Here is a 17,040-nt window from a genome sequence, read left to right on the forward strand (position 1 = left end):
TGCGAGGCCCGCGGCCCCTCCCGGGCCCCGGGGAGGTGACTTCACCTCTCCGGGAGCAGAGAGCCGGGGGTGGGGTCGCCCGAGAGGCAGTGCAGCCCGCCCTCAGCACGCGAAGGGTGGAGGCCAGCTGGCCCGCTCCCTCCGGCCATTGTTCTCCAGCCCCGGCCCCTACATCCTCCTCTCAGCCCGCGGACAGGAAGTTGCTTCCCAGCAGGCTCCGCCCCGCTCCCAGCGCCCCGGAAGTGATCTGCGGCTGCTGCTGCAGAGCGGCCAGCAGGAGGGTGGATCTCCCGAGAGCGGGGTGCCCCGAGCCCTCCTCCGCCTCCTCCTGCCGCCCAGACTCCACCGCCTCCTGTCGGACTCCTCCTTCTGCCGCTCCCGGCGCGGAGCCTCCTGGACGACAAGGGCCGAGCACTCTCCAGCTGGAGCCAGCTCAGCCGCGGCTTCCGGAGCCCGCGGGGCGGTGGACCGGCTTGCGGTGCAGGTGAGCGATGCCCGCTCGGGTCGCCTGGGGAGGGGCTGGGGCCGCCGGGGCGGCGGCGGGGGTGTGTCTGGGCGGCGGCGGGCCGAGGCCCAGGCGCCGGGCCCGGACGCCGAAATTGCACCTCTCGCGTTCTGCCCGGGAACCAGCTGCGGGACGAGCCCGGGCTGGAATCCGGGGCGCCGGGTTCGCCGCTGTGCGGGCGAGTGCACTCCCGAGAGCGGACAGTTGCGGCGAGGTCTGCCGACCCCGGCACCCCCTCGAGTTGGCCTCGTCGGAAGGTCACCCCGCATCTCTGGCCCGCCACGCCGAGGTCCCCGCCTGGGCGGTGCCCGCAACCTGGGGGGACCGGTCGCCGCAGTCCCCGCGCCTCACTCCGCCCCTCTCCCCTCCTTCCCTTTCTTTCACTCCTTGTCTGTGTGCGAGCAGTTGCTTTTTAAGCGTCTCCGGTAGGGTTTTGTGCCAGTTAAAGGAATAGCTTTTTCAGGTTGAAGTCATTAGATGGTCCGCACTGAACTGAATAGCCGGTCCTGGGCTCTTGCACAGGTTTAACCAATAATCGGGAATCAAGCCTCTGAAACGACGACGAGAATATGGATATTTTGAGTGAGGGAGGTGTTTCCTCCGTGGTTCGTTCCTGAAGGTTTTCCAGAAGTGGAAGATGTGATTTGTGTGCTTTAGGCTGGGGATATGTGTGTAAGTGGGCGGGGGTGACGGCGCAGAGAGGTGGCAGTGTTGTTTCAAGGTTTAGGGAGAATTAGGGAGTTGACTGGCTTTTTCTCGGAAACCTGAATGTCCAGACTTGCGAGAGCTCACCCAAGTGTCATTGAGGTTGTATGAGAACTCCAGGGCCACGCCCTGCCTGTCAAGCTGAAAAGCACCTAATTTGCAAATTGTGTTTGGGGGCCGCGGGGAGGGGGGCGGGGGGGGGAGATCATTATAAAATATGTGTCATGAGTTAATTCTTGTCCTGGAAGTAAATTACAACTTTAATCATGCTCCAAAAAGTATATACTAAATGTCGTTAGTGAACTCAGTTTTCACCAAAGGTATTCCTTTTAGCTTATGTTTACTAAGGTATTTAAATATGTCTTATTCGCTTATGTTTCTGTCTCTATTAACGCAATATTATTATAAAATGACTCCTGTGACTCTTAAAACATTATTTTTAGATTATGAATTTCTTCAGGGCAGGAGCCATGTCTTACTCATCCCTGTGTTTCCATGCGATGTGGCCAGAACATAGAAGTTATTCACACAGCTCTTCAGTGACTGAATGAATGTGTAGGTGATCTCACAGTTGCCTTCCAGTAGTCATTTATTTGGGGGGGCTAAGGTTTTTTTGTTTGTGTTTTTGTTTCAGTTTGGTTGCAGATTTTGCTTTGTCTTTCTGTTCTTTAGCATGGTCAAAGGACAAATCAAGAAGAATCCTTTGCCATCCTTCCAAAACTATCCTCCCCTGAAAGATTAAAATTATATTTGGGGTATTGTGATTGGGCATTATAACAACTTATATTCTAGTGTTAAATGTTTACTACTTTAGCTTTTTTGCCCAGGGTTATCAAGAAGAGATTTCCTGGTGATAGGAAGTTTATAAGCATACCCTATCTTAATCAAATAGAGGAAATTGGGAGTTACCACTGTTGAGATAACGTGGTACATCGCAGAATTGCTTATAGTGGCTCATTTTTTTTCCACGGGTACATGAAGTCCTCTGACATCCTCTTATGACCTTGATGTGATTTACCAGGAGCCACTTTAACACTTTTTTCCAGCGATCCAGATGCTGTTCTCCAGTGTGTCTGCTGAGTGTGCAGTCATCTGTATCAATTATTTTGAAGTAATTCTTCATACAACACTTTCTTTGCAGTTAATTCTTCATACAACTCTTTTCAGGGAAAAGGGGCTTATTACAGGAAAGAAACTTGTCTACCATTTGTGTGGGGAGATAATTTTTGTCTATAGATGGTTGGGTTATTTTCACTGTAGTGAGGTTCAAATAAAAAAGTGCTGATATCTTCTTTCCTCTCCGAATGTCTGGTCCTACACTGGTTTTCCAAGTTTAGCTTCTACAGAACATAGATAAATGTACCAGTATCACTTCTTGTATATGTGTGTGTCAGTGTAATATGCATTTGTACATGGGTTGCGAAGACAATCACTTTTAAAATACTGAAATAAGAGGCTGTGAATATTAATGGGGGAAAAGATTATGATTTTGAGGAAGTAGGGAGACAGTTCGTGGTTTTCACTGTTTTATAAAATGTTTTAATTTTAGACGCTAGGGAGAGTGAAGCCTGTAATTTCTTATCTCAGTGATGTAACCACTATACAGAGGTCAGATTTCCCTTATTTCAACAACTCTCTTGGTAATAACAGTCCTCCTACATTGATTTCCTGCCAAGCACTGTGATAAGAGCTTATAATTTTTAATCTCCACACTACTTCTGCAAGATAGGTAGTTTTTCCATACTTTACTAAGGCTAAGGGAAGTTATTTGCTGGAAGCTGGGCCGCTAGTACGTAATAGAGTCTGGATTTTAAAGTAACAATTTCTGAGAGCATTGGCTATTGCAATTAATCCTAAAAGACTGAGAAAAGAATTCGATTCTGATTGAGCTGAGCTTTAAGAAAGCAAAGATACTGATCTCCTCAGTAGTCTTGTCCATCACATGGGGCCTGGGGTAACCAGTGACCCTGGCCAGGTGGCCTCATAGCAGCCAGTCTTCTGTTTATGACCTTCCACACGTTATCACCTTCTGCGTGTGCCACGGTGAAAAAGTGGATGGGCATTGTTCATATAACTGTCCCGGGAGAGTAGAGTATAAGGAGCTCAACTTTGGTGTTTGATTATTACTTTTAACCTTTCAAGTACCTGAATAGTCCCTATTTGAGAGGACTGTTGGAGACCTGTTTGTAGTGACCTTTCCTGCAATCTTGTTGTTTTTTTAGTTCTTTCTTGGACTGAAGGACATGGGGGAGAGGTTGTGGGAGAGTGGAAAGAATGGTAAAAAAGCAGAGGTGTACTGGGTCTGTTTTTACCATTTCAGACCATATATTATTTTCTCTTTGGGTTTAGTATGGAGGCTTAAAGGTGGCAGAATTCTTGTAAGGGTCTAACTGCTCTTCGGTGCCAATAGAATTCTCTTCACTCTTCCCCAGGCTGTGCACTTTTTTTTTAAAAAATGCCCTTTTCAGTGGGCTTAATTCTAAGGATGTGTTCATCTCTTGGTTTAAAAAAGAAGTGTAGAGCTCAAGTAAAAAATAGCTTATTCTCCAGCCCCCATTAGTAACAGTTATTCTTTGTGTTTTTCTGTTTGTTTGTTTTTTGTTTTTTAGCTCTAAAACACCTTTCTTACTACCCTATTGCACTCATAAGGATTTGGTTACAATATAGAAAAAATTCAGTTAAAGCTCTGTGAGTTCTTAAAAGATGTTTGAGTAAATTTTAGAAGAGAATTTGCATCTTTGATTCAATTATACCTGAAGGTGAAAACTTATTCCTAGACATCAAGAGGTCATTCTGTACAAGCCAAGAAGCAAGCTTCCATAAAGCATGTTAGTATTCTTAGAGGCCCTCACAGCTAGAGTCCTGTATTAGGTTCAGTAGACAGACATAATGCTTGACACACATAATCACTTTGAAGTCTGGGATCTAATTTCATTGCAGAATTCACTTATTGAAACTAAATATCAGGGTTTGTCAATGTCATCTTGGAGAATAAAACACAGCAAGATTATGAAACGACTTCCACTCCCAGACACATTGTGAAGGTGGGGCAAAGATCCCCAGTTTCCACAAAGATCATGACTGCAGTCTTCGAAGCCACAGGATCTGTTGCTTTCTTTTGCGGTTGAGAAGCTAGCATAGTAATCCATTGAAAATGAGGTTGCCCCACTACTGAGTGATTGCAGATGCTTTAGTTCAGCTGCCCTGTCTAGATCTATTCTGGATTATTGTAGCAGCCTTTTAGCCTCTGGTTGGGTCCCCCCCACCCAATCTTTTTTCCACACTCGGTTAGAGTATTCACGATACTCCCCTGCTTAAAACCCTTTCACAGCTCCTTCTTGCTAATTAATACAATCCAAATTCCTTTTATTCTTAATTTCATACATAAAACTTTTAAAGTCTGCTCCTTACCTAACTAATTCTGTAGCCTCATTTCTTTTTTTCCAGGGTCTTCAGTTCCAGCAATCCAGGCTTCTGGAATGCTAGCGTTTTTTCAGTCCCTCATTTCCTCTTCCTGTGATTTTTAACCACTCCTCCTTCCCCCAGTCTAATATACCCCTACTTGCCCTTCAGAACTTAGTTTAGCTTATACCTCTCCAAAAATTGTATCTTGATTTGATTTTTTCTCTCAACTCCATCCTTCCAAAAAAACAAAACAAAACAACAACAACAAAAAACAACTTTCAAGACTGGGCTAGGGCTTCCCTGGTGGCGCAGTGGTTAAGAATCTGCCTGCCAGTGTAGGGGACACGGGTTTGAGCCCTGGTCCAGGAAGATCCCACATGCCGGGAACAGCTAAGCCTGTGTGCCACAACTACTGAGCCTGTGGTCTAGAACCCCCGAGCCACAACTGCTGAGCCCGCGTGCCACAACTACTGAGCCCACGCACCTAGAGCCTGTGCTCCGCAACAAGAGAGGCCACTACAATGAGAAGCCCGTGCACCCCAATGAAGAGTAGTCCCCGCTCGCCGCAGCTAGAGAAAGCCCACACGCAGCAACGAAGACCTAACACAGCCAAAAATAAATAGTTTAAATAAATTAAAAAAAAAAGACTGAGCTAGCTGCTCCCCTTGCGAGCTGCCATAAAATCTACCATAGCACTTACTACTATGGACAGTGCCTTCATTAGCCTATTGTAAATTATGTTGACCACAGTCTATAGTAACCGCATATCTCCAGGTACACATGCCCTGTTAAAAGTCTTCACAGGACTTTATCAGAAGTTCCCAAACTTTCTCAGTTCATGACATCCTTATTATATCAGTAATTTTTTCACAGCATCCCTAGGTCAGGAGAAACACCTAAAGGTTTAATTTATTAGTTGAGGTCCAAACAACTTAATAAGTATTTATGTACTGACAATTTAGTAACTAATTGAAAAAAGTAATACACAAATTGAGTAACTTTAATTTTTAACTACATAGTACTCCACGGTTTATTCAACCAATTCTCCTGTATTTGGACACTTAAGTAATACCCAATATTTTTCAATTACAAGTGGTGTTGTAATGCAAATCTTTGTTTCTTTGTATTGTTGCAAGTATGTCTTCAGGATAAATGTATATATAAGATTTGTTAGATTTGCCAAATTTTTCTTCCTGTGGGGTTGTACTATTTTGAATCCCCACCAGTGGTATATGAGTGCTACAGCTTCAGCAGCAGAGCATGTTGTCAAGCTGCTGAATTTCTGCTAATCTAATAGGTGAGAAATTGTATCTCAGCCTAGTTTTAATTTGTATTTCTCTTATCACAAGTGAATTGAACATTTTTTTCATATGTTTCAGGGCCATTTTTTACATTTTTTAAAGTGTTCATGTTATTTGCTCACTTTCTAAATAAATTTTGGTCTTTTCCCCTCAGAGTTTAAAAGTTCTTTCTATTTAAGAATATTAGTCATTTAACTTTGATATATATTGCAAATACTTTGCCCAGTTATCTTTTGGTATTGCTTGTGGTGTGTGTTTTTTTGACTTGCAAAAGTTTGTTTCTGTGTAGTCAAGTATATTAATCTTAAATTTATTGCATCTGGAGTTTTAGTCATAGAGAGCCTTTCACTTCCCACAGGTTATAGAGGAATTCAGCCATGCTTTCTTCTAGTACTAATACAGTTTCATGTATAATATAGAGCACATTCAGTCCTCTGATCCATTTGGAGTACATTTCTGTATATGGTGTGAATGGGTCTAATTTTATCTTTTCCACATGGCTGTCCAGTTGTCCCGATACCACTTAATTAAAAAAAAAATCTTGGCCCCCTTTATCATATACTAGATTTCTATATGTAGTTGGGTATGTTTTATACTTTTGGATGGTCTGACTATTCATGTACCAGTACTACACTGTTTTAATCATAGAGGCTTTGTATATGATTTAATATCTGGTAGGGCTAGTTCCCCATTATTGCTCCTCTTCTTCAGTGTTTTCCGTACTAGTCTTGCGTGTTTCATTTTTCCGTATGAACTCTAGCATCAGTTTGTCCAAGTCCATTAGAAAGCTCACTACTACTTTTATTGAGGTCTCATTAAACTTACTATATAACTTAGAACTGATCTCTTGATGGTGTTGGAACATCTTAATCTAGAACAAGCGATGTCTTTTCATTTTCTTAAATCTACTTTTGTGTCTCTGTGGAATGGTTTATATTTACTTCATACAAGTTTTGAACATTTCTTGTTTATTCCTATGTATTTTGTATTTTATCTTTTGTTGTTACTATTATAAATAGAATTTTCTTATTAGTTATATTTACCAACTGATTATTATTCATGTATATGAATATTGCTAATTTCTGCATTTTTTTGTTACCTTTTTTAAAAAATTTTTATTTATTTATTTATTTTTGGCTGCGTTGAGTCTTCTTTGCTGCGCACGGGCTTTCTCTAGTGGTGGTGTTGAGCAGGGGCTACTCTTCATTGTGGTGCACGGGTTTCTCACTGAGGTGGCTTCTCTTGTTGCAGAGCTCTAGGCACATGGGCTTCAGTAGTTGTGGCGTGTGAGCTCAGTAGTTGTGGCTCGCGGGCTCTAGAGTGCAGGCTCAGTAGTTGTGGTGCATGGGTTTAGTTGCTCTGCAGCATGTGAGATCTTCCCGTACCAGGGCTCGAACCCTTGTCCCTGCATTGGCAGGCGGACTCTTAACCACTGCGCCACCAGGGATGTCCCCCTTGCTGAATTATTGTTATTGTGTAAGTACTTTTATTATTTCAGTGCTTTTATCTTTGCTTCTCTGTGGCCCAGATATACAGTTATGTCACCTGTAAATAGAGATTTTATCCTCTTCTTTTCCAGTGTTTTTGTATCGAAGTGTTTGTCTTATCTAATTGCATGGATTACTATCTCCAGAACAATGTTAAATAGTGATATAACAGTATCTTTAATAGAGATGCTGATTGTTTTATTGTATTATCTTCTCTGTGGATATACATTGCACTAGATATTAATTTAACTGGGGAAATACCTTTCAAAGACTGCAGTCCGGGCTTCCCTGGTGGCGCAGTGGTTGAGAATCTGCCTGCTAATGCAGGGGACACGGGTTCGAGCCCTGGTCTGGGAAGATCCCACATGCCACGGAGCAGCTGGGCCCGTGAGCCACAGCTGCTGAGCCTGCGCGTCTGGAGCCTGTGCCCCGCAACGGGAGGGGCCGCGATAGTGAGAGGCCTGCGCACCGCGATGAAGAGCGGTCCCTGCACCGCGATGAAGAGTGGCCCCCACTTGCCGTACTAGAGAAAGCCCTCGCACGAACTGAAGACCCAACACAGCCAAAAATAAAAAAAAAAAGAAATAAATAAATAAAAGTAGCTATAAAAAAAAAAAAAAAAAAAAGACTGCAGTCCTTCACTTCTGTAAGAGATAGATATGGTAAGAGGCAGGAAGGTTGAATTTCCTAGTGGGCAGCAGCAAAGTATTGATATAATGATAATCAAGATAAGGTATTGATCCGTAGTTTCCCAGTTCATACAACCATTCCTGAATTTTGTTCCTGCCTCTCCTGAATTTCATTGTAATCTTTACTCAGCCAGTCGTGGGTGCCACGGGGTGACCTCCACTTCTCCTCCAGGCTAAAGCAGCCATAGGTCTATTAAAATCTGTTTCCTTCTAGGCTTTCATAGTCTTTAAGTGGTTTCTGTGCTTTGCAGATGAATTAGGCTCACCTTGTATTGATGCGATTATGGCTTGAGTCCTTGTGTCTGTAGGTCACATAGCAAGACAGGCTTGTAATTAGTTGAGTTTATCGATGGGGTGGCCCGTGGTACACAGATATGGGGTAGTTCTAGACAAGTTTGTAGGGCTTGGGTCCATCTGGCCTTGAGGCAGTTCTTTCTCCAGAATTCATTTATAAAGATCTAGTCCTCTGGCTGGTGGTGTATGTTGGTGTGGAATCAGGTGTGGCCCAGCATCCTGCACACATTCCCTCCACACGGCAATTACAGACACACGCCAGTGCTCAGTCTCCCATGTTCTGCAGAGTATTTTCATTTCACTGCCATCTAATTCACCCAGAAAGTTCAAGTAGCATATTTTCTGTAGATTCTTATAATTTCAAGGTTATCTAGGTCCATTTTGTGAACTCCCAGTCCATATCCCGTTTGCTGTCTCAGTCATTCTAAATATTTCCTTTCCCAGGAGTGCTGGGTGGTATGATATGTATTAATTTCTTGTCCCTTATGCCAAGGAGCTCCTCCCTAGAAGTCCCTACAGCTCCCAGTCTATAACCTATAGTCCATCTTCATTGTCCCATAAATGCTGGTAGGTCTCTAGGTTGAGGAGCTCTCACTCACCAGGTAGTACTCTTGGTCTGTGGCCAGTTGTTCATCTCCACTTTTCCTGGGACCCATATTGCCTTTTTCTATCTGGGTCTTGGCCCACAGTTCAGTCTTTGACGGGTGGTGGTTGGGGACTCTGCTGCCTTGAAGATCCTCAGGTCTCACCCTCTGCTACATGCTGCCACCCTGATGTCTGGGCTTGCAGGAGGCTGATCTTTTCTGTTGCCTCTTTTTTGCCTTACTTCTCCTACCCCCACCTTTTCAGTCTGAGGACATTTTGTCTTCCTTCATCTTTATCCCTAAGACATTTTGTCTGTGACAGAAAATCCCTATCCCCCGAGGTCTTAAGTTTCTGGACACCAACCATAGTCTCTTAGTGCTTGGATTATCGGTAACTTTCCCACTACGCTATTAGTCTCTAAGATCTCCCTATTTCATATGGCTGTACACTACACCTAAGATAATTCTCTATGTCTGTTACTTCATTGATTCTTATTTGCTGATTGTGGCTTTCAGTAGCTTTCTTGATCCCTCAGAATAGAATAAAACTTGATCATTTGCTCTGCCTATCTCTTCTTGTCCTTGCTTTGGCCCAGATCATTAACCCATTCTCGTTTTTGTGTTTTGTTAAAGTTTATGTTTTTTTGGTTACAACTATTTGAACTTTTTGTAGATTCATTAGTCATTTATATTTTTTATTCTGTGCGTTGTCTTTTTGTGTCCTTTGCTTATTTGGGGGGGGTGGTGAGGAGGCTGGATTTTTTTTAAATGACGGATTTGTTGAGATATAATTCACATACCATAAAATTTACTTTTAAAATGTATTAATTCAGTGGTTCTTAGTACAGTCGCAGAGTTGTGCAACCATCACCTCTATCTAGTTTGAGAACGTTTTCATTACCCCCAAAAGAAACCCCATGCTCATTAACCATCACTCCTGATTCCCTCCACCCTCCAGCCCCAGACAGCTACAAATCTACTTCCCATCTGTGGAGATTTGCCTATTCTGGTCATTCCTGGATACCATAAACGGATCATACAATATGTGGTCTTTTGTTTCCGGCTTCTTTCATTTAACATAATGCTTCAAGGTTCATCCATGTTCTAGCATGTATCAGTTCTTCATTCCTTCTCATGGCTAAATAATGTTCCATTCAATGGATATATCACATTTTGTTTATCCTTTCGTCAGTTGATGGACATTTGGATGTTTCTACTTTTTGGCTTATATTGGATAATGCTGCCATAAGCGTTGATGTACATGTTTTTGCATGGACATGTGTTTTCATTCCTCTTGGGTATGTATCTAGGAGTGAAATTACTAGGTCACATGATAACTCCATGTTTAACATTTTGAGTAACTGCCAAACTGCTTTCTGAGGTACTTGTGCCATTTTACATCCCCACGATCATCTTACAGTTTCTCCACATCCTCACCAGTGTATGTTATTGTCCCTCTTTTTGATTATAGCTATCATAGTGGGTACAATTTCTGTCTTCTGCTATCTGCTAGAGTACTTTGTCTAAGCTGTCCTATGTACATCTTAGCATATCTTTTTTTCTTCTTAGATATTTTATTTCAAGGTCCAATTCCAAGAATGTTTTCTTTATTGTAAAAACTATAAATGTGACTTTTTGTTTGAACTTCCAGGTGAACATTCCTTTTGATTCATAACAAGATTCCTGTTTTACATTAGTGTCTGATGACTGTAAGCTGTTAAAACTATAAATTGTTAAAAGTACACTTGTTGGGCTTCCCTGGTGGCGCAGTGGTTAAGAATCCACTTGCCAATGAAGGGGACATGGGTTCGAGCCCTGGTCCGGGAAGATCCCACATACAGTGGAGCAACTTAAGCCCGTGTGCCACAACTACTGAGCCTGTGCTCTAGAACCTGCGAGCCACAACTACTGAGCCCACACGCCACAACTACTGAAGCCCGTGCGCCTAGAGCCCATGCTCTGCAACAAGAGAAGCCACCGCAATGAGAAGCCTGTGCACTGCAATGAAGAGTAGCCCCCGTTTGACGCAACTAGAGAAGGCCCGCGTGCAGCAGTGAAGACCCAACGCAGCCAAAAATAAAATAAATAAATTTATTTTTAAAAAAAAAGTACACTGTTAAAGGGATTTCCCTGGTAGTCCAGTGGTTGACTCCACACTCCCACTGCAGGGGGCATGGGTTCGATCCCTGGTTGGGGAACTAGGATCACGGCCAAAAACAACAACAACAACAAAAGTACACTGTTAGAGTTAGCTGGGGGAAAGGGATAGTTGGGCAGTTTGGGATTGACATGTACACACTGCTATATTTAAAATGGATAACCAACGAAAACCTACTGTATAGCACAGGGAACTCTGCTCAATATTATGTAACAACCTAAATGGGAAAAGAATTTGAAAAAGAGTAGATACATGTGTATGTAAAAACAAAAACAAAAAAACCCACCACCAACAGCAAAAGTACACTGTTAACAAATTATGGCATAGTAAGTAGTAAGACAAAATGCCCAAGTTAGAGTAGTGAAAGGGAATTATTCATAATGAACACTGACAATGCTTTGAAGAATTGTTAGTGCAGTGTTGACTGCAAAATTGAGGAAATCCAATTATAGACAAGAGTAACCAAATATGATGCTAGGTTTAATCTATGTTTTATTCCTATTCTTATTAGGAAGGTACAAAGTATAAATGAATAAATTTTTTAAAATCAAAATTTAGCACTTTTGTGTATATGATTTCATTTGATCTTTGTATCAGCCAAGAGATATAGGTGGGAATGGGTGCTCTTTCAGGTGGGAAAATTTATTGACCTTCATTCAAAAATGCTTTCTCGGGCACTGCTATATAACTAAAGATTTCTGCACCAACTAATAACTATGTTGCTTTGTCTTAAATGACTACTTCAAAGTATTAGTTGGCAGTAGAATTTCTAGAAAGCTCTAATTTGCTGAGTCTGTGCATAATTATTTCATACTTTGAGTTCTCGTTTCTTCCCTCCATTATTTGCTGTATATTAACAGTCATAGACCAAAGACATGACAGTCTTTAAACCTCAACTGTGTGCCTCTTTCTGAAATGTCCAGAGAACTACATTGGTGAGTCCTTTTACATTTGGTTACATTTTAAAATGAGAGTGCTCCATGTAAAGATGTTCAACGTCACCAATTTTTAGGGAAATGCAAATCAAAACGGCAATTAGGTATCACCTCACACACCCGTTAGAATGGCTGTTATCAAAAAGGCAAAGAAACAACAAATGTTGTCGAGGTGTGGAGAAAGGGGCCCTCCTGCACTGTGGGTGGGAATGTAAGTTGGTGCAGCTGCTGTGGAGAAACGGTATGGAGGCTCCTTAAAAAGTCTAGAATAGAACTACCCTATGATCTAGCCGTTGCACTTCAGGGTATTTATCCAAAGAAAGTGAAAACACTGATTCGAAAACACATATGTACCCCTGTGTTCATCACAGCCTTATTTATGAGAGTCAAGATTTGGAAGCAGCCTTAGTACCCATCAGCGGATGAATGGGTAAAGAAGATGTGGTGTACATACGTATACACACACACACACACACACACACACACACACACACACACACACACACACACAGCAGAATACTACTCAGCCATAAAAAAGATGAAATCTTGCCATTTGTGACAACATGGACCTTGAGGGTATTAATGCTAAGTGAAATTAAGTTAGAGAAAGATAAATACCTTTTGATTTTACTCATATGTGGAATATAAAAAGAAAACATGAAGAAACCAAACAAAAACAAATGCATAGATACAGAGAACAGAGTAGTAGTTATCAGAGGGGAAGGGGCAGAGGGGAGGGCAAAATGGATAAAGGGGATCAACTGTATGGTGACAGATGAAAAGTAAATTTTTGGTGAGCACATTGTAGGTACAGAAGTAGGAATATAAAGTTGTACACATGAAACTTATGTTGTAAACCAGTATTTACCTCAATTAAAAAATTTTTGAGAAAAGGAGTGCTCTTTTACCCTCAACTTTGTGTTTTGAAACATTTTTTTAAAATTGAAGTATAGTTGATTTACAGTGTTGTTTTAATTTCTGCTGTACAGCAAAGTGACTCAGTTATACATATATATATTCTTTTATATATATTTTTTTCCATTATGGTTTATCCCAGGACATTGACTATAGTTTCCTGTGCTATACAGTAGGTCCTTGTTGCCTTGAAATGTTTCAGACCTACAAAAAAGTTAAAAAAGAGTATTATATTGAATGCCGGTAGTTACTAATCACCCTAAATTCACCAATTACCAATTATTGTTTTGCCACGTTTGCTTTATCTTTCTTTTTTTTTTTATTGTTTATTTACTTACTTTTGGCTGCATCAGGTCTTCGTTGCAGCGTGCGGGCTCTCTAGTTGCAGCGCGCGGGGCTCCCCGCAGCATGTGGGATCTTAGTTCCCAGACCAGGGATGAAACCTGCCTCCCCTGCATTGGAAGGTGGATTCTTAACCACTGGACCACCAGGGAAGTCCCTGCTTTAACTTTCTAAGTACAGATGCTTTTATTTCTCTGAGTTATTTGAAAGAAGTTTGGAGACATGAAACTTCACCTCTGTGTACTTGAGCTTACATCTTCTGAGAATGAAGACACTCTCCTGTATAGCCATAATACTATTGTAACACTTAAGAAAATCAGCAATAGTTTCATAATATCATTTAATATCTAGTCCAAATTCAGATTTCGTTAGTTGTCGCCTGTTGTCTTTAATAGCTGTTTTTTCCCCCAATCCAGGATCCAGTCAAGGTTGATAATTTCTGCTTGCTTATTATGTCTTCTCTAGTCTCTTTTATTTCACTTTTTCTAATTAACTTTTTTGAGGCATAATTTACATATCATAAAATTCACCCATTTTAGGTTTACAGTGATTTTTAGTAACTTTACTGACATGTAAATCATTACCATAATCCAGTTTTAAAACATTTTCATCACTTCAGTATAAAATCTCTTATTCCCCTTTTTAGTTAATTCCCATTCCCATCCCCAGGCAGCCGTTAGTTTATATTCTGTCTCTATAGATTTCCCTTTTCTGGACATTATGTATAAATAGAAATATACAATATGTATTCCTTTTGAGTTTCTTTTACTTAGCATAATATTTTTTGGTTATCATGTTGTGGCATGTGTCAGTAGTTCTTTCCTTTTTATGGACGGACAGTAGCTCAGTATTCCATTCTATGGATAGACCACATTTTGCTTCTCCTTTTACAATTGATGGACATTTGGATTGCTTCCCCTTTTTGGTTATTATGAATAATCCTGTTGTGAACATTCATGTGCAAGTCTTTGCATGGACGTATGTTTTCATTTCTCATGAGTATCATGGAGTGAAATCTCCAGGTTGTATGGCAGATTTATGTGTAATCTTCTAAGAAACTGCTAAACTGTTTTCCAAAGTGGCTATACATTATTTTGCATTCCCAACGGCAATGTTTGGAGATTCTCATTTCTCTGCATCTTTACCAGCAGTTGTTAGAGTCTTTTTTAAAAAAATTTATATCCATTCTGGTGGATATAAGTAAGTATCTCATGGTTTTAATTTGTATTTCTCTAATGAATAATAGTGTTGAGCACCTTTTCATGTGCTTATTAATAAGTCTTTGACTTGTTTTCTCTGGTGAAATGTCTACTGAAATCTTTTGCCCATCTTTTAAAAATTGGGTTATTTTTCTTCTCATTGAGTCATAAGAGTTCTTTGTGTGTTCTGGATACAAGTCAATGAGATGTGTGATTTGCAGAGATTTTCTCTCAGAGTGCTATTTTTTTGTAGTGATGTTAACCATGAGCTTTACTTAATTTCTCTAGTTTGCCATGGGGCTTTTTTGGAGGGTTGGAATAAAAGCTAAATCTTCTGTTCATAATTCTTTCACATGTCTAGTACTGAAGTACTAGATTAATTAAAGACTAATTAATTAAAGACCGTGTAGTCACCTTCATCTTCATTCTGCAGTTAAGCAGTGAGAAACTTCCTTTCTGAAGCACAAGAAGCAAATAGAGAACCTATAGATATTAGGGTTCTTTCAATTGTAAGACTCAGAAATCCAGTTGAGGCTACCGTAAGTGAAACAGAAACGTGCTGGCTTTCTCTCCTTCCCCAGCTCTGCTTCTTTTTTTAAACTGGCAGACTGTGTGGTGGCCACTTTCATCTCCAGATTCATCAAAGAGCCAATCTTCCTCACTAGTTTAAGGAATAGAATACTCTGGCCAGCCTGGGTCTCTTGTCCTGCTTTATAGTCGGGCCCTGATTTATAGTCCTGTTGTAATGCAGTAGGAGAGGGTGGTTCCCACTAGAAGTTTGGCCGACAAATCATATGTATGCCTCTTTAGGGGCACTGGGTCATTTTTTGCCCACTTTTATGAAATTAAACCAAAAGTAATAGGAGATTAATATCTGGAGTTTTGGGGGGGAAATCACATTTGTTTTATGATTAATTTTAACTCTAAATTAGCATTTACTAGTAGCACTTTTCTTACCTAAACAAACTCAGGTGATATTTGGTTTAAGGTAAAACATTCCACGTACCTCTTCCTACCTCCCATGCAAGTGAGGGGAGGACCTACATTAACAATGATAACAACTTGGTAATTTGGCTGATTTTTCTGTACTCCTCTTGAGCTTTCTTTTATGTAGTTTTCTTTAGCTCTGTGAGTGGGGGTTATAGCCAACTGTCTTGGAGTTCCTACATTCCTGCGGATTGCTGAAACCCATTTTTATAATTAGTTTCCTTCCTCTCTTCTTTCATTTACTTGGATTCTCAAGCTCTGTCAGTGTCCATATGTTATATGATTCATCTTTGAAGTGATTTTTTAAAAAGTAAGGCTAGTTCCCAGTTCCTTTTCATGACATCGAGTGTGTATGGTGATGGTGACGATGCTATTGATGTAGTTGGATTTTCCTGCTCAAAAAAGAAAATACTTTTAATCACCTGGAGTGTTTCTAATCTAAACTCTTTGTAGACAGATACAACTGATATGTAAGTACTATTGTATAATTAAGTTGAACAAAGAACTTTGGATACTGCGTGGCTCTTGGGTTGCTTCCATACTCTTCCAGTATTCTTCAGGATTTATTTTTTAGTGTGAAAATTAAATGCAGAAACTAGAACTTCTGGTTTGGGACTATCTGTATAAAATGTATCGTCTCTTACAGAGTTAGAACGGGCCTTCAAAGGGCAGCTAATATATTCTTCCACCTTTCACAAAAATCCCCTCAAAACTACCTGGCCACTAGCCGTTGCTTAAAAACTTGTAGTGATAGTGTGGAAATCTGTGTTATTTTTGGACGTTTTAAATTAAAATTCCATCCTTGTTTTGAACTGAAGTCTGTTATCCTGTGACTTCTCTTTATTCCTGTTTTCTCCGGAGAAGCACTTATGCAAGCACAAATATGTCTTTGAGCCCTTGTTAAACAGTGCATCTGTTGACAGAATTAAGAATAGTCATTTTTACATATACCTTTCTTCAAATAATTGAAGATGGCAGTCAGACAACTCCCTTGCCAGCTTCCCCAGTGTCCGCCTGTTCAGACACATCCTTCATGTCTTTAGTTAGTTCCCTAACCATCTTGGTCACAAGCTTCTAAAAATAATACAGTAACATTCACTTATTTGGAGGTCAGATTTTACAGCCTGAAATATGAAATGCACTTAAAGAGGGAGGAGGAAACGACTAAAATCTGTAGATTTCCTTCCATGACCAGGCCCTGACCCAAGCAATTTGATTCATTATTTCCATTTAATCATCCAAACACAACCCTATGAGGTAGAAGATGAGGCAACTTAAGGCTACTCATTAAGAATAAGGAAGTAAAGTTTAAAAGCAAACAAATCGAAAACAACAACAACAGCAGCAGCATACCTTTGAACATCCAAAGTAGAAACGTAAGGTCTCAGCACTAAAGGCTGTTATCCATCCAGCGCTCAAGAGAGTAGTAAATCTTTCAGAACCTACTTAACTCTTACTTTATATCTAATTACAGTAAGCCTGGTAGTTGGCTTCCAAACAATTTTGGGGGCTGAAGGGGTGCTCTGAAGGCACA

General features: G+C 40.8%; 1 protein-coding gene across 3 annotated transcripts in view; it reads left to right on the forward strand.

The window, feature by feature from the left end:
* Positions 1 to 240: 240 nt before the first annotated feature.
* RALA (RAS like proto-oncogene A) overlaps positions 241 to 17,040 on the forward strand; it is a 72,699-nt gene continuing 55,899 nt past the window's right edge. For all 3 annotated transcript variants that reach the window (XM_057550457.1, XM_007187740.3, XM_007187743.3), the window contains exon 1: positions 241 to 484. The gene's annotated coding sequence lies outside the window, so the exon portion shown is untranslated. The remainder of the gene's footprint in view (positions 485 to 17,040) is intronic.

This window comes from Balaenoptera acutorostrata, chromosome 7, assembly GCF_949987535.1.
Source record: "Balaenoptera acutorostrata chromosome 7, mBalAcu1.1, whole genome shotgun sequence".
In the NCBI taxonomy this organism is placed as follows: domain Eukaryota; kingdom Metazoa; phylum Chordata; class Mammalia; order Artiodactyla; family Balaenopteridae; genus Balaenoptera; species Balaenoptera acutorostrata.